Here is a 24,315-nt window from a genome sequence, read left to right as displayed (position 1 = left end):
CAGACTACCTGAATGCGGTTCAAGCAATTCAAGCAATGAGGGAACAATACAAGATTTTTTTCCCATTCACTTCCTGCAGTTTATTTAGATCAAGTTCCATGGGACCAAATCTGGCAGTCTTGACTCAGGCAAATAGCCCACTGGAGACAGTAAAAATAAACAAAAGGACTCCTTTAAATATTTGAGCATGAGGGGCTTGCTTGATTAGTGACTGCATAACAAGCTGCTTAATTTTTATCTTTCAAAGATGCATTTTAGACAGCACAAATTGCCTACTAAATCTTCAGACAGTGAAGTAAAATCTTTTATTCCATTTCTCTGCTGCATGCCATGGCTATACTGTGTCAGCACAGCCCTCCTGATACCAGGAGCCTCCTGGATCAGATTTAGGGCCAGGCCCCAACCAGCCCTTCCCATACAGCGTAGGACTGGGCTCTTTTCTTAGTCTTACACAGTGCCTTTGCTATCTTGAGCTGTAATACATTAATTTTGGGTGGCTTTTATTTGTTTCTCTACTTCAAAAAGTCCAGTCTCTTGATGTGGCTGGGGTGCAGTCTGCTGGAGTGGTGCTTTTTGAGCATGACACTACACATACGTGGTGTGTGCCCAAGAGCAGGGCAGGACACTGGAACATGGCTGCTCTTCAGGACCCCGAAGTGTGGGCCTGATCAAAGGGCCGTGTGAGGCCATAAGTTTTTGTTGTTGTTGTTGTTGAATGTGGTAGCCTTTGAATGGGGCTTTATGAGCCTCGGTCCCTGCGTATGGGTAAAATATTAATAGCACTCCCTTTCTATTTCTACCCATCCCTGTACTCCCTGTTTGCTATTTCTACCTCTCCTCCCTTCCCTTGTTTTGCTATATTGGCTCCCTAAGCCGTAAGCTTTCATTGCAAGGTATTAAAATGTGTATTTATTTATCATCGAAGGAGAACAGCCTAGACTAGCTTGGCCTGTATAGGCCCTATCAAATTCTAAACATTGGAAACTTTATTATATTTTTTTTTTCCTTTGAGTAAGCCATAGTCTGCTGAATTATATTCATTACATTAAGCCATTTGTAAACTTCCAGTAGGAATATTCACAAAAGTGGTCAATCATCAATAGATGACTTAAAATCTAATGTTTTTGTGGTGTGTGTATGTAATATAAAAAGATAAGTTGGTGATGAGGGATGGCTACAAACCATAACACGTGGCTCTGCATCCAAATTGTAAAGGGATGCGTGGGCTTCTGGCCCAACGATAAATGAGAAGGTCTCATCTCACGGTTTGGCTACAGCCCCCCTTTTTCCCTAAGTGTAGTGGTCAAGGTCTTGATTTGTGTTCATCACTACCAATATATCAGACTGATTTCCTTCATGTGCAAGAAGGAAACCTTTTTATGTATCAGAACCTTCACAATGAAGAGTTATCATTTTAGGGATAGTGAAGTGGGTGAATATTGCTCTTTTTTTTTTTTCCTTTTTTTTTTTTTTTTTTTTTTTTCTCTATGCTGTCTCTAATCAAATGTAATCACCGCAGCATGTGTTATTGATTTTGTAATTGCTTCTTGAATGGTTTGGGCCCCAAGACTGCTACACTTTGTGAGGATGTCATTTGGGTTATATATATAAGCTAATGGATGATGTATCTTTTTATTAGGAAAGCCCTCTAATATCTCAGTTAAAGATGAAAGACTTCTCCCAGAAGGCCTGCTTGGTAACGCTTTGCAGTGTGACTAGACAGCCATCTTTCACTAATACTTCCTTTGTACACTTTACTTCAAATGCTTTTCTTGATCAAACTATGAGACCAAAGGTATTGGCATTGTCTGTGTAAATACTGTGCTGCTAGCATCTGAGCTGGAGCATGTGGTTTGTCTTCATGCCTCAAAAAATGGTTGCTACTGTACTGTGTGTGCCCAAAACAGAGCCATTGTTTCTGGGAGCTAGTTGAGTATCATCTAATGTATGTATGAAAAAGTTCTTGGGTATAGCCAGGGTCATAAGGGGAAGAGGATAAGGGAAGGAGAGGCTGTGCAGGCATTGGGTATCTGATGGGTACAAAGAGTTGCCCTGTGTGAAGGGAGACAGTTGCTTCTTGGATAAGGTGGGATTTAGATTATCTTGTGTGACTTCTTCTAACAAAATGTCATTTTCACCAACCAGAAAATCCATCTTGAGGTGTCAGTGAAGCATGAAGTGCAGCTGGGACTCAAATTTATGAAATGCCTGAAGTCTTAAAGAGGGGTTTGAATGCCAAAACAGGGCTGGAATTGGCATATAGGGAATCCTGAGTAGAGGTACTGCTCAGCTTGGATGTCCTTTCCCCCCACAGCACTGTGTTGTAGTTTTTTGAAATGGTAGATCTGATTTGATGGCTTGCTACTGCCAGGAAAAGTTGGTCCTGCCGCCCTGCCTGCTTTGCACGCTCCCATGCTCTTTCTGCATGAGGTCTGGTATTTATCCAACCTCTTGGTGGTCTGGTTCAGCATGCTCAGCTATGAGAAAAGCAGCCCAGCAAGAAGGGTTAGAAACATGCAGCTGTGACTAGGAGCTAACAGAGTAAGACCTCTAGCAGAAGCAGTCTACAAGGGCTCAGCTGTCTTGGGAAGCCTCACGCTATTGATATCCCTGTGGTCTTAGCTTTCTTTTTTAGAGTATTTCATGGGAAGGCTTAAGGCCACCCTTCTCACCCTTCTGGAGGTGTGAATTAACACAGAGCTCTGGACTTAAGAGAGGCTGTACTGTTTTTCCTGCTTAAAACACCCAGAATGTCCTTTTTATCTTTTATCTTAGTCAGAGAGAATGAGAGCAAGCTCACCTGCCTTTAGATGTCTAGATAAGAGCTAGTCATTTTGGGCTTCCTTTAAGCCAAGAGGGAGAAGTAGATCCTTTAAAATGCAGTTCATCTGGCACGTTTTTATATCTGCTTTCGGATGAGGTTAATCCCATATTAATGGCATCTCTTTTTCTAGCTTGAATGTGAGAAGAGCCTGGCTCAGATGTCTGCAAGATAGACATCTGCATTTGGTCACATAAATCCCACCCGTAGAGCCTCTGCACTAATGTGAAGAACCAAGATGAATGGCTTCAATTAATAACAACAATAATAATTTAGACTCCATAGTCTAAATATAGAAAATAATTTCTGACTTTTTATTATTTTTTTTTTTTTCAGATGTGGGCCAGATCTTTCCTAGGTATTGTTCAGGTTGTCTTTGATTCAGTGGGACTTATGTTGAGCAGTTGGTTGCAATGGTCAGGAGCAGTGATGGTATCTTCTTTAGGTAAGCCAAACTAATACACTCTTCCTGAAGGTACAGACTGATAGAAATAAAAAGAGGATTTTCAAGGTGAGGGCTTGTTTTTGTTCTTTCAAATGTTATCAGTAAAGCAATACCTCTATTGAAGATGTCCTTTTTTAAAAGCACGATAGCTGCAACTTTCTGGCACTACTTGTGACCCCCAAACATACTCTTTATTAGTGTTTCTCATTGAGAGAAGGCTGAATCAAACAAATGAAACTAATTACTCTTGAAGTTGGGTATTGCTTTCTTCAGCTTTATGAGCCTATTTTTCTGAAATTAGAAATTGCCTAACTATGTGGAATGTTTCCAGCAAAACTGCTTCCTACAGCCACAATTTTTACAGTCACATAAGTGCTTTGTAGGCTACCTTCGGGTAGGCAGCAGTGACATCCAGTGGCCAGTGACCTGATCACAGGTCTTCTTCTAGAGCCAAACTGCCCTGTCCCACCTGGGATGTGTCTCTGCTAGTTATGTGTGACCCCATTTCTGCTTAACACACTTATTCTGATTCCACTGGGCTATTTATTTTTTCGTTTATTTTCAGAGACTGTAGAGTCTTCAGGTAGCTGTTCTCTGAAATTTCAGCAGCGTCTGTAGAAATTACTGATTTTATTTTTATTTTTGAAAGGTTGATGGCTTCAGTTTAAAGTATTTTAATATGGTTGCCTGTTGACAGGTGTTAAAACCAGAAGGAACCCATTGGCTCAGAAAAACAGGTTATACAGATACCTAAATAGGAGCTGAAGAACAAGGTGTAGGTATGGATGTTGAAAAATGTTGGCCTGGATTCTTTAGAATAGAGCACAGAAAGCCAGCAGGAAATGAAGTGTTGCAACAGAGACCCTGCATATATCTATATCATCTATATCTGTATCTATATCTATAATAGATTATTTATTTTAAATGCAATGGGTCTGATCCCAAGTGAGTCAGCATATTAGAGACAAGATTGAAGACTGGTGTTTTTTAATCCTGCAAGTAAATGTTTTCAGGATTATGTCCACAGTTATCCACCACTAATTGCAGGAAAAAAACTGTTGGACTGGTGTTGCGCATTCAGACTGCTTGTACCTCCTCCATGCTTATATAGACCATGAGCCGTTCTAACATAGGGACACAGAGTCCACCTTAATTTTAAGTAGGTACTCCTTTCAGTTATGTCAGCTACTTAAATTTATTTGCAGACAGTCAATTCATATTGATCATAACTCGACCTTACAATGACCTTGAGCAAAGGTACTCTGTGACTGCTATAGATATTGTGATCAATACTGGAGAGCAATTGACTACACCTAGTTACTGATAAATGAAGTTAAAAAAAAAAAAAAAAAAAAAAAAACACTCTTTTCAGAAACAAAGATAACTGCTCATTTAGTTGACTGTTTGCAAAGGTTTAATATTGATACATGAAGTTATAATGACATCCTTGGGCATTCTCAAATGGTAGAAAACAATAGGGTGCAGAGTCACTGTAGCACATTAAGGAGAAAGAATCATTAGTTCCCAACTTCAAATAAGAAATTTCATGATATTTATGACAACAACGCTGAGAACAAATACACTTACTTAGCAGTACTCATCAGAGAAGGCATGTATCAAACTGTGCCTCTTTTCTTTATGTGTGAGCCAGGTCTAGTGAGATAAAACACCATATTACTGTAGATGGAACAAAGGCTTTAGTACCACTTGTTTTACTTTAGTACCGCTCTCCTTTGCACATTTGTGCCTGAATTAAATTGCCCATCCCCAGGTATAACCAACTGTAATCATGAGGAAGAGATCACTTTGGTCTCAGCACATCTGCTGCACGTTGATACGCTTCCCCAAGCTGCTGAGGTTGAAAGGGAAGATGCGAGGGATGTTTCCCCCTGCTATTCCTCTCGCTTGGCTCGGAGTCCCACTGAGCGATGGGAGTTGAGTACCCGTGGCTGAGATGCAAGCAAATGAAAGTCCATTGGCAAAGCACATGCAGGCTGCACGGGAGGCCAGTTTTACCCTAAATCTGCTGGTTTCTCTACAAGAGGTTGTTCCAGCAAGGGCCAAGGCTGAGGTGTGATGCCTGGATGGTGCACAGGGGACATTCGAGTGGTATTTGTCCCCTGCCAGTTGCCCTGAGCGCCCTTTCCTTCCGTGCTCTTTCCCATGCATCAAGGGGCTGACACTTTGTGCTTATAAACAGGGATTTTTTTTTTCAAGTTGATTTTTACATCTGTGATATTCTTTACAAAGGAAATTAATTAGATGGCAGGATGGTTAAAGCTACACAAATCAGAAACAGGAGGGGAAACGTTCTGCAGGCACAGACCTCCCATAGATCTCCCTGCACTCTTCAGGGTTTTCCCCAGGCACTTAAATTTCTCTCCTGATGCCCAAAATTAATCTCCTGATCATGTTTCTTCAGTCCCATACAGTATTTTTTTTTCCCACACTTCCCTGTTGTTTTTCATAGGCTCTGTCCTTCTCTGAGCTCCCTCTACATCTTTAGTCAGGCTATTTATTAATAAACCTGTGTTTTCAGTGCGTCGGTACATCAATAAAGTACAGAGTAGTTCTGTTAGTCAGCATTCTGGGAAATCCTTTGCTGTATTGAAGAACTGTAAATCTCCATTATTGCTTCCCATAGCACAAATAAAGAATAGCCTCTTACCTTTGCAGCATTCCCTTTGTTAATTTTTAAGGGTGAATGTGTAAATATTCCCTAGCAAAGAGGATTGTTTTGTGCACAACCTGGACTCCAGGCATTCATTGTTGGTTTTTTGTTTGTTTGTTTGTTTTTGGCACACCGTGTCAGCCACTACCTGGAAATTCAGCAAGAGTGAAGGGAGGCCAGGGTGAGTGCAGCAGGAAGCGATATTGAAATGTTCAGATGAAAATAATCATCAAGACTCTAGGATTTTTTCCAAAGTGAACCTAAACTGGAGGCTTTAGCGATTAGTCCATGACTGATTGAAGAGGTATGTCACCTGCTACTACATGGCAGCATGTCCCATTGCAATGCAATTGCCTGCCTGGAGTCATTATGGTGTATTACATCCTTTTGTTATCAAACTGTGTCATGTTGCATCACAGTCAGAAGCAGCCGGATGGAGACGTGGCTGACACATTGCCTGTAACAGATGCAATGAGACATCGTGTCCAAAGCACATACCTGCTTTTAGTCAAGGCACAATTTGCTCGAAGTATGTTTTGACATACTACAGAGAGCTTGAAGTCACAGGTAATTCCTTCTGTGTTTGCTCACTCTCTGAAGATGCAAGTTTTCTGTTGGGCTAGCAAGAAATTCAAGGTTTAAATTACTTTTGCTTGTCCCAGTGTTGTCACATAGGTGGGAAAATTTACTTAGTCCAGTTATTTCAGTAAATGTAACAATTTTTTGGACCACTAGATGCTCTGAGAGGTGTTTAAGCCCTTACCCTAAAGACAAGAAAATATCTAAGAGTGAAATATAGCAAGCTTCTAGCTACTCTTTAAAAAACTTGTGAAAGAATGAAGTAACTCTGCTAAAAGTACTGAGGGCAAGCTTCTGAACTACTGGAAAAAATGAGGTGTATTATAATGGTGATATTACAAAAGCAATAACATTTCCCCATATTAATTAATCTTGAATTAAAGCAATTTTTTTATACAAATGCATATGACATTCATGGCATGCCAAATTAATTCTTTATGATCAGAGCCTCTGCAATCAATACTAAATGAATTCATAATGATAAGGTACTTAAAATAAAGTGTTGCCACATAGGGGGAAAAAAAAAAAAAGACAATAAAAGGCCATCATCAGAACTGCAGCCTACTGATAAAGCATTTTTCAACACAATGATGCTAGCTATGACCGTCAGTGGTAACCCCTTATTTATTCTTCCATTTGACCTCTTCATCTCCTGGTTCTTCTTGTGGGAATGTTCTGCATGTTGTTGCATGGACCTGTGCAATTCACTTCATGGATTTCCTAATTCTGGTGGACAGTGTTGCATCATATTCTCCTTGGCCTAATTTCTCATAGGCTTAGGTTTTCACCCTTTGAGAATCTGCAGTAATTTATCCATGAAAGACTACATCAGCTCCTGTTAATAAAACAAACCTGCACCAGCCTTGGGACTTTGTTGTATTAGAGATATTCCAAACATCATGAGAAAACAAAAGTAATACTGAGTACTGTATAAAGAAAGACGTGCTGTATATCAGAAGAAATTTCTCCTTTAGGGAAAGGGCTGTATGCAGATGAAGACACTGATAAAGCATTCAGCCTTTTCATTTCTATGGTGGTTATTTTGAGTCATGTTGCTGTGATTCTGGATCCAGCTTTTTTTTGGTTATTTTTCCTTGTTTCTGGACTAATACTTTAATTGACTTGTGCAAGTTAACCTTGCTGAAGCAGACACCCAGACTAACAGGTTCCCCTGTTCTTTGGTGGTGTGTGATTCGAAATCTGCTTTGTTATGGGTGCACTTATCAGGTGAGAAAAATATTTCTGAAGAAGAGCCCATCTCAGGAAAGCCTCTCCAGAAGGCGTTACCTAACTGGAGCTGTGGCTCCAGGGCTGTCAGGCAACCTCTTAAAAATAAAATAAAAATTATCTGTGCTATATAGTATAGCTGATAGCTAAATCTGCCTTAATCACGCCCTTCAGTAGAGGGTCTTTTTGGTGATTTGAGGGCGGGAAGTTCAGTGGGGAATAAACCAGTCAACCACTTTCCCTTCTAGTTGGAATAAGGGAGAATTAGCTGGATGACATTAGGAGAATTTCTAAATATCTTTCCTGCCAATATTTGATTAGGGGCTTTAATTTCATTAGACAAACTGATTTTTTCATTAGCCAAACTGATTTTTTCATGCATTGCTCTTGCCTTTTAATGTGTAAATTACATGGGATTTGACTCTCATTACAGCATTGATATGGGTGCTGCCTTCAGACGGACACCAGCGCCTGTGCCATGCTTGTGGCCAGCTCTGCTGAGAAGTGAGGCTTTGTGTTTTGCTCTATAAATACCCAGATACACTGTGTGGGCTGGTGGCCTACATGCCTATGCTGCCCGTCCTGCATCCTTGTGCGTGCTCTTTCTTGGGAAAGTAAATTCCAGTGGCTGACCTGGGTCTCCTGACACCGCTCATGGGATGTACGAAGTAGGACTGGGTAATGTCAAGAGCAGTTTGGGTAAAATCGTAGGCTGGAGCTGCTGAAGGAGACAGTTCAACAAGATCTGTGCCTACTTTGAACCCAAGCAGTTTAGCTGCAACAAAGACAGAAGAGCCTTTGCATTTCCAAATCAAAATTGCCATAATTTGCTATCTTTTGGTAGTATTCATTTTGGATTGTTTGTCTCATGCCATGTGTACGTTAGTTTTATGGGAATGTTGTTGCTCATCCTAATGAGGATGGAAGGCATCGTTTTATGCAATTTACACTTGCTGAACAAATGATGCTTCTAGACAATAGCATGGAAAGGTATTTCAAAACGAAGGATATTTTGTATTTTTTCCAGGGTTATTTGAGGTAAAATTAAGCTGACAGAGATGCAAGATGAAGTTTTCCGAGTACTTCTGTAATTAAAAAGTTATTTCAGCCACACACCCGTCCTAAATTCTGGTGCAATGCATGTGCGTGCAATCCTGGTGCCTAATGTTACTAGCTGCCTGGTGCTGCATATTCCCAATAAAGCATCAGGGGATATATCTGTGTTGGTATTAAGCATATGAGATAAAAGTAAAATAAAACCCAGAATACTTTGGTTCCAAAGTCACAGCAGTTGAGGCTGAGATTACATTAAACCACATACACAAAGCTGAACTGGTACTTGTTTTACCAGCCTCTCAGAAAATACAGGTGCTGAAGGAAGTGAGCCCAGTTGCTACTGCCATAAAAAAAAAAAAAAAAAAAAAAAAAACAATGCTTGCAGTGGGAAAAAGTAAAATTGAAAGATGAGTTTTTGGTTGTTGCATAACCTTTTTAAAAAAAGGGGTAAAAAAGGAAAACATGACTTTTTATTGAGGCAGTTATGGGAACACCATTTTTATAGGCTTGCATTTTGGTAAATAAGTGTGTTGACAGAATTTGTATAAGCATTTTGAAAGCATTTTTATTAAAAAAAAAAAAAAAGCTTATATTTTGTAATGTTGAGTAGATCTTTCTGAAGTAGAATCAATTTGATACTTCAAAATTTATTTTCAAAATTTCCAACTCGTTCTACATTGGGGAAGACCAAAGTTTGCATCTCAACAGAGCTCTGAGCCATACTGTCCGTTGGAAGAGCCAAAAAAAAAGCCATTTCTTCTGCTTGTTGAAGACATCAACAGTTTAGTGCTATTAGGTTTGCAATATTGCATGTCTTAGCCAGCTTGTAAGGTTCTGTTTGTCAGAATTGTAAAAAGTTGAATTCTGGATTCAGTTCTTTGATGCGTGGAGGAAAAAAAAATCCAAGGATGGAAATACTTCAATTAAAAGTTTCCAAATGTTTGTGAGTTCTTGGGAAAGAAAAGTCATTTTTGTACTCCAAGAAATGAGTAAAATTTCCTTATCAAAAGCTGTTATTCTGCAAGCTGTCTTATACATTTTTTGCATGGTTGCTACGTCAGACAAATAAAGTATTTATCCTCATAGTATATAGTAGGTATGGGATTATTTAAACCAAATATAACATCATTATATAATAAGTTTTCTTGGAGTGCTTGGTACTGTACAAACCACAAAAATTTTTGCTCCAGTGACCTTGTAATATAAAACTGAGGGAGCAATCACATTGCATTATGTGCCAGTGCAGTGAAATTAGTTTTGCACTGCCTAGGCAAAAGGATCTCCCTTGTCATCCAAATCGCAGGACTGGGGCCAATATGTATGCACTCTGCCTGTTTGTTTATGCCATATGAATGGTAATGCTAGGAAATATTTTTAAAAGTCGATGTCCCTTTTCCCTCAGTATTTGTATTTTTTTTTTAAATACTTCTCTCCATAGTAAAATGTCTGTTCAACAGAGTTGAAATGACTTATGTTAATTTTCCAACATTAGATGTGAAACATTTTCAGTTGTTTTGACATCATTAGCGGGCTAGCTAAAAAGCAGAGCTCAGTTTACAGTCAGGGTTTCTCATAATATAGCAAGTGCTTGTAGGGGTGAGGCACAGAGGAAGAACGAAGGATGTTTGACCGAGTATTAAGGATGAGCTTTAAACTTGCAGAATTTCTTTATCGTCCCCTTTTTCTTTAAATCCAGGCTTATTTCTGATTTACGTATTTCAAAGCCCATGCAGCCAAAGGAGGGAGATTTTCTAGCAGTGGGGGGTAGGCCTATTAAAATTCATCATGATTCTCTTTATTGAAAGGAGTAAACAAGAATCAATTTTCTTTACCAAAGAAGTTGGCTGAGTTGCAGGTTCATCTCGGGCAGGAGAAAGTTAACCCAAGAAATGCAAGATGCACAAAACCAGTGCGACTCCTGCTTTCAGTCGGAGGGGCGCGTGGGGCCAGGCGGAGGATTTTATAGGTTTTGCTTTCAGCACATCAGCAGAAGGATGCACTAAAGATGCACTGCTGTATAACTTCTAGGCAAATAGATGGGCAATAATCTAACAAAACACACATTAGGTGAAGCAGAAAGGTGCTGCAAAAATGAGATTGGCCAGGTATGCCACCAGGCACCTTGAGTATCCCATATTGCCCTCTCCAAACCCTGCTGAGGGATGATTTTCATGCACTTACTAGCTGTGGGCAGCCCCTGCTTTCTGCCTTCTCAGTCCCTGGATGCTCGCCATTGGGTTTCCCTTAGCCCAGGGGATTTAGCCCTGTGGCCCCCCTGTCCATTTGAAGCATATGATATTGATATCGATGTTTTTGGTAAAGCCAGGGCTCCAAAATGTGTGTATCGCACCAGGCTCCGTGGAGTCTATGCTCAGCAGAGATGTATAGGCAGGGATGGAGGGCAGCCAAGGAAGGCGTCTGCTCGGGAGGGTGAGGGCTGTCTTATGCAATGGCTTAGATTGGTTTCAGGGCCTTCCTCTAGTTAATATTTGCTACATTTCCACTGAAAATAAATTCAGGCTTGCATTTCAGGACAGTCTGGGCTTACTTTAACCCTGGCTCATATGGGTTTCATAGGTACCGGTCATACTGTAAGCTGAAATTTTCTTTTCCTCATGTGTTCCCTTTCAAGCGGGGTCAAGGCAGATTTTATTTTTAAACATTTGGAGTTTGTTTTCATAGAGTTTCTCCAGTCAAGACAGTATCCAAGCCATCTTGGTTTGCAGTCTTACATGCAGTATTACTACATTAGCTCTTAATAAAGAACTCATGCAAAAACCAGATTCCCTTCACACTAACTACAGAAACATGCTATGGGAATGTGACCATATAGCCGTGTGGAAAATGATATTACTTGCAGAAGATTTGTTGTCACATAACAGCCTGCTCATCTGCTGATTACTATCTTGCATTTATTGTGCATCGTTCTTTGTGTAGTGACTGTGATACTTTCAAAATTGTTTAAAATCTCAGCAGCGAAACAAAATAAAAAAATCCTGAAATGCCTCTGCTAGGATCAAGCTAAATCTGAACTAAAAGCAAATTTATACATGTGCTGTATATTAAGCTTAACCAGGGTAACGCCCCTTTCCTTTGGTTTTTGGAAAAGAGTCCCACATTGTCACATGTAAAGGGACATTTCAGCACTGATTTTCATTTTCATGAGATTAAAAGTGAAACATGTAACCACAAAGCTGGTTTATGTCATCCCCTGTTGGAGCCAGCAGTAATGCCAAAAATTAGATATTTGATAGGTTTGTGAGAGAAACAGATGCAGGAGGGATGCCATTCCCACAATTTTAAACTCCTTCTTATCTTTAAGCTAGAAAGAACATTCCAGATGAAGAAAATCTATCTTATTGGCTTTAGAAAATAGAGGAAGAAAGTTGCCAACAAAAAAAAAAAAAAAAGAAAAAAAAGAAAAAAAAAAAAAGAAAAAAAAAGAAAAGAATAAGAAGAGAAGTTAATTTAAAACCAATGTCAGTCTTGGGGAATTGTAAACCATAATTGAAGGGGAGAGAGAGTGTGTGTGTGTGAGTATACATTTGTATATGTGTGCACATGCACAACATAAATAGGCTGAGATGGGGCTATTCCCTTCCTTTTTGATCTGCTTAATACAACCTGAGTCTTCCTCCAGCTTTTAGAACATTTTTGGGGTGCAGAGAGATTGGGGAAGGTGAAAACAAAGGGAAGAATCTCCCCCCAAACATGCACCCAATAAACTCGGTGAAAGCTAAAGCATCCAAAAAGTATTCTTTCGGCTTTTTGTTTTGGAAGCAGTTTGTATGTCCCTGTTCTTTTTATTTCATTCTGCCAGCTGTCTGCTAAACAAATCTAGCCAGGTGGGGCTTACAACCCATGACTAAAAAACCTACTAGTGCAGCTGTCCAGCTTGCCTGGAGGAAGAATTCTAACAAATGGCAGGAATGAAAAGATTGGTTTTGTTTTCAAGAAAGTAGCTGTGGTACCTTCCTTGCTTCATTTTTTGTTCTGCTTGCTTCAGTTAACTCATGGCCTCCTAAGGTTTTACAGAGTAATGGAAAATCCACTTCCGTGGTTTATCATTTAACGTGCTTTTTGGTTTTGCTTGGATTTCTTTAATATTTTTTTTTCTCTCCCCCTTGTAATGATTTTATTCTGTGTTAGACACATAGGGCAGCTTGGCTGCTTCGAGTGTTACTAAATGTAAAATAATCTGACACTTTCCCTACAAATCTCTGGTAAGCCATATAGTAGCTTAGCTGGATTTTTAAGTATTCAATAGTTGAATATATAACTAGTGAAGGGTGATGGTTGGTATTGTTTATCCACAAGCTGGGGACAGAACAGGCTTCTTTGCACTGCTTCATCAATCGACCTCAACTGTGATTTTCTAGTCAGCAAATGAGTGCTTCATTTTCTGTGTCTGTGTTGAACTAAACAAGAGCTGTGCTAAAAATTACCAAACCGCCATCTGATCTATAGTTCCAGCAGTAGGAGATTAGCATGTGAGCCACAGAGCCACCTTGCCTCACTTCTTTTAGGAAAAAAAGAAAAAAAAAAAAAAAAAGTAACATCTGAAAGCTGTTTGTCACAAACTTCCATTCGGGGAATTCGGCAGAAAATCTCCCTCTGATTTTTGTTAGATAACAGCCAAACAAAGCATCCACTTTTGGCCCAATCCTGCCTCCTTTGAAGTCGGTGACATCTTGTTCTTGTTGTGTTGACATCTTTGGGGCATGTCCACTTTGATCAGGCTTGATCTGGTGGAATAACTTTCCCAGGAAGTGGGTGAGGGATTTTGGCACTGCTGTGGTATCACTGTAGGTCTCACAGGTTCAAACTGTAAATGTGCACATGGCATTAACACCTCTCTGGGTCCGGGATGCATCACAGTAAAGCTGTGATACAGGCTCAGGTTCTCATCCAGACCTAGGGAAGTGTTTAAGCATATGCTTATGGAAGTGTGTGAATGGTTCTCCTGAAGTCAGTGGAGCTACAATTTTGACCTATTTTTGCTTGCCTGGTGGTAGGAAATCTCACATGAGGTTTGGACTTCTTTTTGATGGGTGCTCTATAGTCAAGTGACTGCGTGCTTTAAATAAAGCATGTGTTTAACTGCTGAATTGCAAACATTTTAAATACATTTTAAACACTCCTAGACTCAATTTCAGTGCCTCACAAGCACACCAACAGATCTGTACCCACAGGATCAATAACCAAGATGTGCAGACGTGGAGGTGAATGAATGCACAGTTACCAGGACATGAAGGCACCAGGTCCAAACATACACACCTTGTTGCTTGATTAGAGCTTTGCTCTGGAAAGAAGGGAGACATATGCAATGTACATCCAGTGCTTGTGATTTATCCCTCTCTGTTGTCATTATCTCCAGAAGAAAAAATGGGTGTGAAAGGTATGCAAAGATCATTCCCACCTCTTTTTGTAGCACGTGCACTACTCAGCACCCAGCTAGGCAACCTGTTTGAATAACATCCCCTATCCAGCGGAGCTGGCAGGGCCTAGGATTAGGGAGTACAAGGCTTCCTGCATCCTTGTCTTGCTGCTGTGAAGGTGAGGGAGAAGCAATGTGTGCTGCCTGGGCTGCTGTAGTCAAAATGGCATCCAGCACGGGCAGGCGAAGCCAGATTGCAGTTGCAGGCACTGTTATTTCCTTTTGTTGTATAACAAGGCATGAGTGATATTGGTCGGGGTGCTCACAAGCCAAGAAAAAAGAAGGCCAATTTTTCATGAGGAAATTGAAGTGCTGATGCAGAACTAACCCTCACAGTTTGTTGTTATTTAATGAAGAAGCAGTGAGTGGGGGATTTTGGCAAAACTTGGTGTGTAAGCATAACAATTGTAATGACATTATTTAACACACAATGGAGTAACAAAGGCACTTACATGCTACGATTAAGAACTGTGCTAAGATTCTTGAATAGCAACCAAAGCCAGAAAATTTGGTTTTGTTACTCTCAAACCCCATATAGAACTATATTCATTTTATTCCTTCATTAAATTGTTTTGAACCTACAGTAGAATCCTATAATGATTCCAACAAAATCACTGGAATCAGCTTCTTTTTGGTGATATTCTGCATTACAGGCTCTGGACATTGTTATCAGCTTCATTTTTTTACATACTTTTCTTTATTGTTAAGCAATATCAAATGTATATTTTACAATAAAAACTCTTAAGTTTATTTCACATCCCATTTTTTCTGAGAGACATGTCAGAAGGTCTGTACAATGTACAAGAGATATATGTGTTTCTATGAAATAGTAGGATAATATTGGGAAAAGTGAGACTTGAGCATACTTTTTCCATAAGTTACTTTACCTGGAGTTATAAAATCTGCTTAATGTAAAGGAATTGTGGACTTGCAGTATTTTTACAAGGAGTTCTGCTTTAAAAGACAAAAAGATGGGGAAGTTATAAATACCACGTTGTGTTGTAGTCATTCCTTTCATTTTCCATACATTTCCAAATATGATTCTAAATGCTCTGCGAAACATACAATGACTGTTATGCTGGATGAGCCCAAACCAGCTTGGCTTTGGGAGAGGAGAAGTGTACCATTTTTATGCTAAAACCTCCACCGGGTCATTTCCTGACTGCTATGGGGGCAGCGCTTTGCTTCTGCAGACCATGATTAGAGAATGGGAGACCCAAGAAAGCTCCAAAATGCTCTATGGGGTTTTACCAGTCCAGTCAGTAAGCTGTGGTGCCAAGGGTGTAATGTGGTATTATAACCATCTGCTGTCCAAGGCCATTATCCCAGTGGCACCTGGACACCACTCACCCTCTTCATTGTGACAGCATGTCACCATGGTATCCAGACTACTAACAGGAGATGGAGCACAAGGGAGAGGTGGCAAAAGTGCAAGTAGCACAAAAAGGCCCTTGAACTGTGGAGACTTCCTCCTTTTCTATGCTGTTTGGTGCTCCATACAAAAAGGGCTTCCATTACAGCCTCCATATAATCAAGGCTGGCATAGCTGTTCCAAGGCTGTAAGCTCTCTGGACTGCCTGAGAATGGTAACAATCAGCCAGCTCTCACAGTTTTAATGTGAAAGTCACCTCATTTCATGATTGAAAGTTTTTCATGGTCACCATTATCTTTTTTTTTTTTTTTTTTTTTTTTAATTTAATTTTGAATTTTTCCACAGGGGTTTTAATGCCATTTTTCCAGAAGGAGTGAGGTTGGTAGAGCTACAATTTTCCTTTAGTTCCTATGATTTGAAATATGAGGATGCTCCCCATGGAGATGTCTCCCATCTGCCCCTTTTCCTTTATTTCCAATGTGATGGTAGTAACAGTGCTTTCAAGAAAGAAAGCTTTTCCAGGTGCTGAGGAATCGGACATAAATCAGGTAAAGTAATATGGGAGATTAATTATAGAATGGTATGGGATGGAAGGAACCTTAAAGACTACCTGCCATGGGCAGGGACACCTCTCACCAGACCAGATTGCCCAAAGCCCCATCCAGCCTGGCCTTGAACACCTACAGGGATGGGACACCCACAGCTTCTCTGGGCAGCCTGGTCAGTGCCTCACCACCCTCTGAGTAAAGAATTTCTTTCTAACCTCTAATCTGATTCCTCTTTTCTAATCTGATTCCTCTGAACCTCTTTTAGTTTAAAACCATTCCCCCTTGTCCTGTTCTTATCAGATTGAGCAAAGAGTTGCTCTCCATCTTTTTAATAAGCTCCCTTCAAGTACTGAAAAGCTGCAGTGAGGTCACCCCAGAGCTGCCTTTTCTTCAGGCTGAACAGCCCCAGCTCTCTCAGCCTTTCTCCATAGCAGAGGTTGTATCAACTGCACTGCTCAGCTTGGTGTCATCTGCAAACTAGCTGAGGGTGCACTGAATCTCACTGTCTATGTCATTGATAAAGGTATTAAACAGCACCAGGCCCAAGATGGACCCCTGAGTAACACCACTCGTCACTCACATCCACCTGGACAACTCTCTGTCGCCAACCAGCCAATTCCTTATCCATCGAAGAATCCATCCTTCAAATCCATATCTCTCCAATAAGATAAGGATGAGAGATCAGGATGTCATGTGGGACCTTGTCAAGAGCCTTACAGAAATCCAGGTAGACGACATCTTCCCTCATTGATGATGCAGTCACTTCATCATAAAAGGCCACCAGATTGGTCAGCTTCCTTGACAGCCAGCATGGCTTCACCTTGGATCACTTCGTTGTCCTGCCTGTGCCCTGACATTGCTTCCAGGAGGATCTGTTCCATGATCTTTCCAGGCACAGAGGTGAGGCTCACCAGTCTGTAGTTCCCTGGGTTTTCCTTTCTAACCTTTTTAAAAATGGGAGTGATGTTTCCACTTTTCACCAGGGACTTCACTTGACTGCCAGGACTTTTCAAATACAATGGAGAGAGGCTTGGTAGTTACATCAGCCAGTTCTCTCAGGACGCTGAGATGTATGTCATCAGGCCCCATGGTCTTACACTTGTTCGGTTTCGTCAGGTGGTCCCAAAGCTGCTCTTCACTTACAGTGGAAAGGACTTTTCTCCCCAGCCCTCATCTACGGGTTCAGGGAAACAAAAGGTGTGGGAAACCTGGCTGGCAGTGAAGACTTAAGGCAAAGAAGTTGCTGGGTACCTCAGCCTTCTCCATGTCTGTTGTTACCAGTTCACCCTTCTCATCCATCAGAGGGGGGACACTTTCCCTGGCCTTCCTTTTCTGAACAATGCACCTACAGAATCCCTTCTTGTTATTCATTACATTCTTTACATCCCTTGCCAAGGGATGTATTCCTTACATCCCTTGTTATTCCTTACATCCCTTGTCCATCCGTGCCTTGGCTTTCCTGATCCCCTCCCTGCACATCCAGACCACATCCCAGCATTCTTCCGAGGCCTCGTGTCCCTGCTCCCACTGCATATCCATTTCCTTCTTGCTCCTCAGCTCGACCAACAGGTCCTTGCTCAACCATCCTGGCTTCCTGCCTTCCCTGCTTGATTTCTTACACATGGGAATGGAAAGCTCTTGCACTCCAAGAAAAGTGTTCTTAAAGAGTTGTTAGCTCTGATCGGTACCTCTGTCCCTAAGGACAGTGTCCCAGGAGATCCCATCCACCAAGTCTTTAAACAGCTGGAAGTTCACTCTTCTAAAGTTCAGGGTCCTGACTTTGCTCTTTGCCACGCCTGTATTCCTCGAGCCAGTTCAGGCTGAAAATAAGTTTAATGAGGAAACTTGAACATAAAAAATGTGCCAGAACTGGGAGCAAATAATCTCCTGTGGACTGTAAGGCACAGGAGAGAAAAAAGTGACACAAGTTACTAAAAAAGTAGTGTAAGGGGGGGATATAAATTGAATGAATGATAGGAAACTGTGGTGGCAAAGTGGACCTGTGGCTATGGGGCAGAAAGGGGGTCTGCAACAGGAGACTGGTGTGAATGGTGGTAGCTCACAGCATCCCTCGAGGTAACATAAGTAAGTGCAGACTTGTGACAATAGCCAATGGGGATTCTCTCCTTTTTTTTTTTCTTTTTTTTTCATATGTCATACAGAGAGTTTTAGACATGAAATTAAATGCACAAATCAGATTTATTAAAAGCTAGGAACTAATGATTTTTTGAGTCATATGTGAATTCATTTTCTAGAGGAGGGAAGAAGTTTAAAGGGTAAAATAGTTTAAAACACAAAATAGATCAATAAATACAGATAGTTCAAATGCTGGTAATATCTTAACAGCTGAGCATTTCCCCATATGAAGAACTTTTGACTGTGAGCTGGTAAATAACATGCATTCCAGCCACCCCAGCCTCTTCCTGTGGGAATAATCTACAGGTCAATAAAGAGATAAAGTTAGGAACTTATGGTTCCTTATTATGCAGAATTAAGTTTGGCTCAGTATCTATTGAGGCCAGAAGTAAGAAGGCCAAGAGCAAGCAATGTCACTCCTGTGTTATGGGAATACAACCCCCTGTTACAGAAGAACAACACTCACCAAGAAAGGCTTTTTTTTTTTTTTTTTTTTTTTTTTTTCTCGTTGCCACCAATATCATGTGAAAAAAAAAAAAAAAAGAAAAAAAAAAAAAAGAAAAAATGTACTCTTTCATGTCCTCTCTCTTTGTTTTGTTTGCTATTGGGAGAAATACTGACAGAGAAGACCTGAAATGAGGAAAAATGAGCTGGAACTGGCGAGTGTCACAATACTGCCAGTCCTGCCATACCATGTCAATGTGAAGATTGAGGTGTCTGTTTCATGTTATTTCTTTTTTTATCCATATTCAGAAAAATACAGTTTACCTTGGAAGAATATGTATGATGGCTGATCCCATTTTGGACTGAGATAACTGTTAGAGCAGTAAGGATAGTGGTGGAATGACCCAAAGTTGGCTGAATAAGTCACCTCTGGCTATGAATTTATGCAGGTTTGGGAGAGATCAGGGAGGCCAAAGAGCTTGGGTACACCAATCCCATCCTGAAGAAGAATGACCTTACAAGGTGGGACAAGGATAGCGTTTGGGAAGTGAGATACTGTTGGGTGGGATGCTGGGGCTGAAGAAACAGAGGAGATCATGCAGACAGCAGATATGTTGAGCTATACAAAGTCAGTTGAGCCAAGGAAGTTAACATTTCCAAAGCTTTCAGAGAAACAAAGCATATAAATTTCAGAGGATATGGAAAGACCAGAAGTCTAGACAAAGATCATGGAAGAAACATATTAAAAGGAAAAGAGAGCAACAAAAAGCTAGAGAGAAGAAAGAACAAAGGAGAGCCTCAAGAAGGGGCTTTATATGGGGAAAGATCCAGAAGAAGAGACTCTTGCGACATTCAGAGTCTGTCAGTGTGTGTACAGTGGACAAAATTGTAGGAAAAGGACAACATCTGATGGAAAAAAATAATCTTGTGACTAAAAGGGTAGGCTTAGATTCATTTAAACCTGTTAAACAAGATATTAAATGGTTGTCACCTAGCATACATTGAAGTGGTTGCATTTGCCATGTCTGCTCAGAAAATCTTCCTCACCAAAACACATTCCTGGCTTTTTAGTCCTCATTTTTCCAGAGCTATCAAATTCCCTGGGACAGAGGTATTGTTATCTGTGATGAGTGAAGAGGCTGTGAGAGTGGTCCTTGTGACACTTATCCCCTTTGACATCCCCATGATGAATACATTGTCCCTTTGACAGTTCTTATCAGCTGGGGCTACTTCTGAAGGCCACTCCGAAACTCCTGCTATGGAGCATCGAGCTGATGCCCAGGGCAAGGTGCTGTGAGTATGCAAAATCTGAGATGTTGCATTCAAATCTTAGAGGTGTCACTTCAAGGTGATGACTATGTTTTTTAAAAGGGGAGTATTTCTGAAAACTAGTTATTTTAGAGAGATTCTGTCATGTCAGCTAACCTTCGCAAAGAGCAGCCTGCTGTCTCCAGGACAGCTTGAAAGGTACTCTCATGAGTAGTCAGAATTTGTGTTCCTTGTCAAATGCCAGAGCTGACACCTCCAAGGCATGCAGGAAGATATATTTAATCATCTTCCTTTTCATTTGATCTTTGGTTCTTTTTTGGGTATTTATAATCCTGAAGCACAAAGAGAAAACTCTCACATGAGACGCTCTGACAGGTCTGGAACAAAATTAAGAAATTCTGCTTCTCTGCCTCTCGTTCTAACAAAGATAACACCTGTTAAAGGAAAATAAATCTAGCTGTATGCCAACATTCTCCGTTTGTTTCTCATGTTCAGTTTCAGGTAATCTAAGTAGATCTTTCCCTCCACCTGCTTCCAGGCCTCATCTTTCTTCATTTTAGCATGTCCCGCATTTCCCATTCCAGAATCATCATCTCCCCCATGCTCCCTAAAAAATGCAAACAAGAATGTGGAGTAAAATTGAAACCTGAAGAAAAAAAGCTGTTTTCATTCTCTTGATGAAATACCTTCCCTTTCCTACAGGCTTTCCAGATTTCATTTGGCGTACAGGCTTTCACGATTTCTTTTCCATTCAGTGTATTCACTTTTTTTCTTTTTCCTGTTATCATTATTTTTACCAGCGTGCATAACACACATTTCCCACTTTATGATGGCAGTAAATACAAATGCAGAAATTATACACTCAGACGAATTAAGAGAAATAAACCCTAGCAGGTCCTGAACCAGCCAGTAATCATTCCTACATATCGTCTATTATAGCCCCGTGTACCCACAGTACATTTCCACATCACACAGGTGGAAGTGTGAAGCTGAGGCTCATTTAACAGTATGAATTTTCCCAATGTATCACAATTACAGGAACACCTGTGCTTCATAACTTTCTGCTGATCCACTGTGAAAATTCACAGTGTGTTTAGTAACCGAACCATCAATATGCTTTGTCTCCTACAGCGTGTGGATTGGAAGGGCCATTTTAGTTCCTTCTTTTAAAAAAATAATAAAATAAAAAAATCTAGCTGATGCTTGAGGCAGATCTTTACCACGGAAGATCTTCTGCTTGCCCTTGCCAAAACCTGGCAGAGCCCAGCCTGGGAATGCACTACCTTTCCTCTTTGACTCCCTTTCACTGCCTGAGTAAGGCACCGAGACCAGTTTGTGTTCACGACTCATTGCTTTCTTGAACACATGTCAAATCCATGTCATGTAAGTCAGGCACCTTTAACAGACACCCTGCATAGCTCTGCTAGACTGTCCTGCAGAGCTGCCCCAGTCTCGTGCCAAGGGATGGTCCTGGCCCATTCTTGGCACAGTTTGTGCTCGTTCAGGCTGCTCAGCTTGGCTAGGCTAATCACTGCCAGCCTACCTATGTTTGCTGTATTAATGGGAAAAAATAATATATAATGATGCCAGATGAAGCTATCACTTTATCCAATCTACCAAGCTGCCATCAAGTTATAATAATATTTGAGGTTTTGCTTGAGTAGAATGGGTTTTGGTGAAAAGCTTTATACGGATCTCTATCCAATATAATCTCAGTTATTGTCCTAATTTTATTTTATTCAGTTATAGAAGATTACAATTTGCTCTGTGTGCTGCACTTTTACCCAGAAGGAAGCCCGAGGCTCGGGCAGTACTTTCCACTGTGACCATGACCCCGCACTGGAGGAATGTGTCTTTGGTGCTGTGGAGATGCTGCTGAATGGTTTGAACTGTTGTTGAGACATGCAGGCGAACAGATGCTAACATGCAGAGTAATGTAGGCAGGCAGTGGTGGGTATAATGAGGGTAAAAGCGGGCTATGATTAGTTAAAGCTAAATTGAGGTGGTGAAGGTGAAAACATTTCCCTCTTTGCTTTGGGTTTAGAAGAATGGGCCTTATGATCCCATTTAACTAAAGTTGTATGTGAGCTGCAGTGTGGCCCCAAACCCCTATTGTTCAGCTCCCACACCAAGAGCTTATCTGAAAGCAGCTGCGCCTTCTGCCTTGCCCACATGGCCAGGTTTCCCCTCTTTGGAAAACAGGGTCTCTAGAGAAGGAAGAAGATAAGTTCATATAAGGTTCTTGTCCCACAATGGAGTCAAGTTGTGCCTAAGAGACGGAAGACTTGGGCATGCTCCCAAGACCCCCAATTTAAAGATAACTCCTGGTTTTAAACCATAGATTATTTTCATTAGTTTTCAATGAGATCTGGGCCTTTGTGCATTTTCTGTTGGACCAACTTTGAAAGCAAGTTCTTGGCTTTATGCGTCACTAAAATGTTTGTGATATTGGGTTAAAAATAAAACAAACACAGACAAACACCCTAAGAGTCATCAACTTAATATTCCCATGCTCTTTGTGAATTGTTACTAGTCTATGTGTTATATTTCTGTTTTTCTTGTCATTTCTTCCAGATAGAGCCCCTTGCTTCATTTAACCCACTTGATATACTTGGTCCCATGAGCCAAGCTATCTGCTTTTCCTTCCCTAGTCTCAGTGGGTTTTCTATCATCACCCAGACTGTGGAATCTTGAGATGCTTTCTTGGATCCATCCCAGCTAGCCCATACACAGTTCCGTCCTTGCATGAACCTGGGGAGGGAGTTACCCCTATTTTCCCTTCTCATTCAGGTACAATAATACATATGCTGTGTCACAGGTGTGTAGAGAGGCCTGCAAATTAACGTGCTTTGAGGTCCTCAGATTAAATGCTATGTAAGTGAAAAATAGTTGGAAGTCATTTTAGTGTCCCAGTGGGTCTGACATTCTTTTCTGCTCCCAGAAAGAGATTTGCTGTCTGCAAATCTCATGTTTCCAGAATTAGATTAGGAGTGTCAGATGTGCATTCTTGGGGCCTTCTGACCCAGATTAACCCTGGAGCGCAAAAATTTCATAGTGTAGTTGGAGTACCAGAACAAAAAATATACCCACCATAGTCTACCACTGAATATTGGAGGATTTTATATGGCATAGTGAAGGATGTGTGTTGAATGTGTCTGTGAGATAAATGCTGAGAGACTGTGTGCTACAAGGGAAGAAGCTGTGGTCAGGGTGAGGAGAGGGAATGGGAACTCAGGGTAAATTCAGTGATCTGGAGGTCAGGAAGATTTCTAGAGAAAATAATATGCTGTAAATTATTTTTCTAGAAGAAAAGGACCTGATTATAGTGGTAGAAAACTCTAGGAAGAAGTACCAAATGTATAAAAAGGTTTTTGATGTGACTGTCCATTTATTAAATTCCTGGTGGAAGAAGATTTGGGAGCTTAAAAATGAGGATGAGGAGGTGGCCTGTGTCTGAGCCATGACAAGGTGTGCTGAGGCTGCAAGCCACGAAGTGTCTGTCCTGCTTCTTGTCTGTGCTTGGAGCAGTGGTTACAGAGGAGCCAAACCAGCGGCTGAAGACAGATTGCAAAACCTGAAAGAAATCATTTCTGATGAGATGTTCGAGAGCAAATATAGTCAAAAATGTGTCTCGTAGGTATACTTGCTATGTTCTCACCATCTGGAAATAATAATATGCATCTTCACAAGAGAGGTTTGGAGATATGGCTTTTGCTGATTTCTTTCTTAGCAAGCGTGGAGTTGTTTCTGAGATGGGGGACTACTTCACTGCTGTGAAACATCTACTTTTGTAAATATGTTTACAGTGCTAAATAATCAGAACTGGATTTCCATAAATCACTGTTCTAATTTAACATTCACATTAAAATTCAGTTCTCCATTCAACTACAGCCTTGTAGTTGGAGCTGCAGCTTAACGCTCTGTCAGGATGGTGAACAGTTGATTTCAGCAGTGATTTAATTCATGTCAGAGGAAGCTGAACCCTGGTATGATGCAGAAGCTGGCTGCTGTTTGGACTCATTGCTTGTTCATGAACGCACTCATGTTACTACATGTATAAAAAAGAAGGAAAGAAAGCAAAACAGGAGAACACTTAACGTTCCTAAAGTAGTTTCCTCAAATTTCTCTGCAAACAATGTAAAATAACAACCTAATAATTTTGTATCTTAATCATGTTCAGTAAAGAAGTCCTTTAGATAATTGGCACTGCCTCTGTACTAGGCCAAACTTTCTTTTAAGTTACAAATACTCACAAAAGGTTTACATTATAAGGAGCTCCTTTGGAGATGTGCAGATTTAGTTTGTAAGTA

General features: G+C 40.7%; 1 protein-coding gene across 1 annotated transcript in view; it reads left to right on the top strand.

Annotated features, from left to right (window-relative positions):
• GTDC1 (glycosyltransferase like domain containing 1) overlaps positions 1-3,176 on the top strand; it is a 219,584-nt gene extending 216,408 nt beyond the window's left edge. Inside the window, exon 9 of the mRNA XM_084523854.1 lies at positions 3,158-3,176. The gene's annotated coding sequence lies outside the window, so the exon portion shown is untranslated. The remainder of the gene's footprint in view (positions 1-3,157) is intronic.
• Positions 3,177-24,315: the final 21,139 nt, after the last annotated feature.

The sequence above is a fragment of the Aythya ferina genome, assembly GCF_964211825.1.
Source record: "Aythya ferina genome assembly, chromosome: 6".
Lineage (NCBI taxonomy): Eukaryota > Metazoa > Chordata > Aves > Anseriformes > Anatidae > Aythya > Aythya ferina.
Note: the sequence above shows the minus strand (reverse complement) of the source record. Positions and strands in the feature narration are given on the sequence as shown.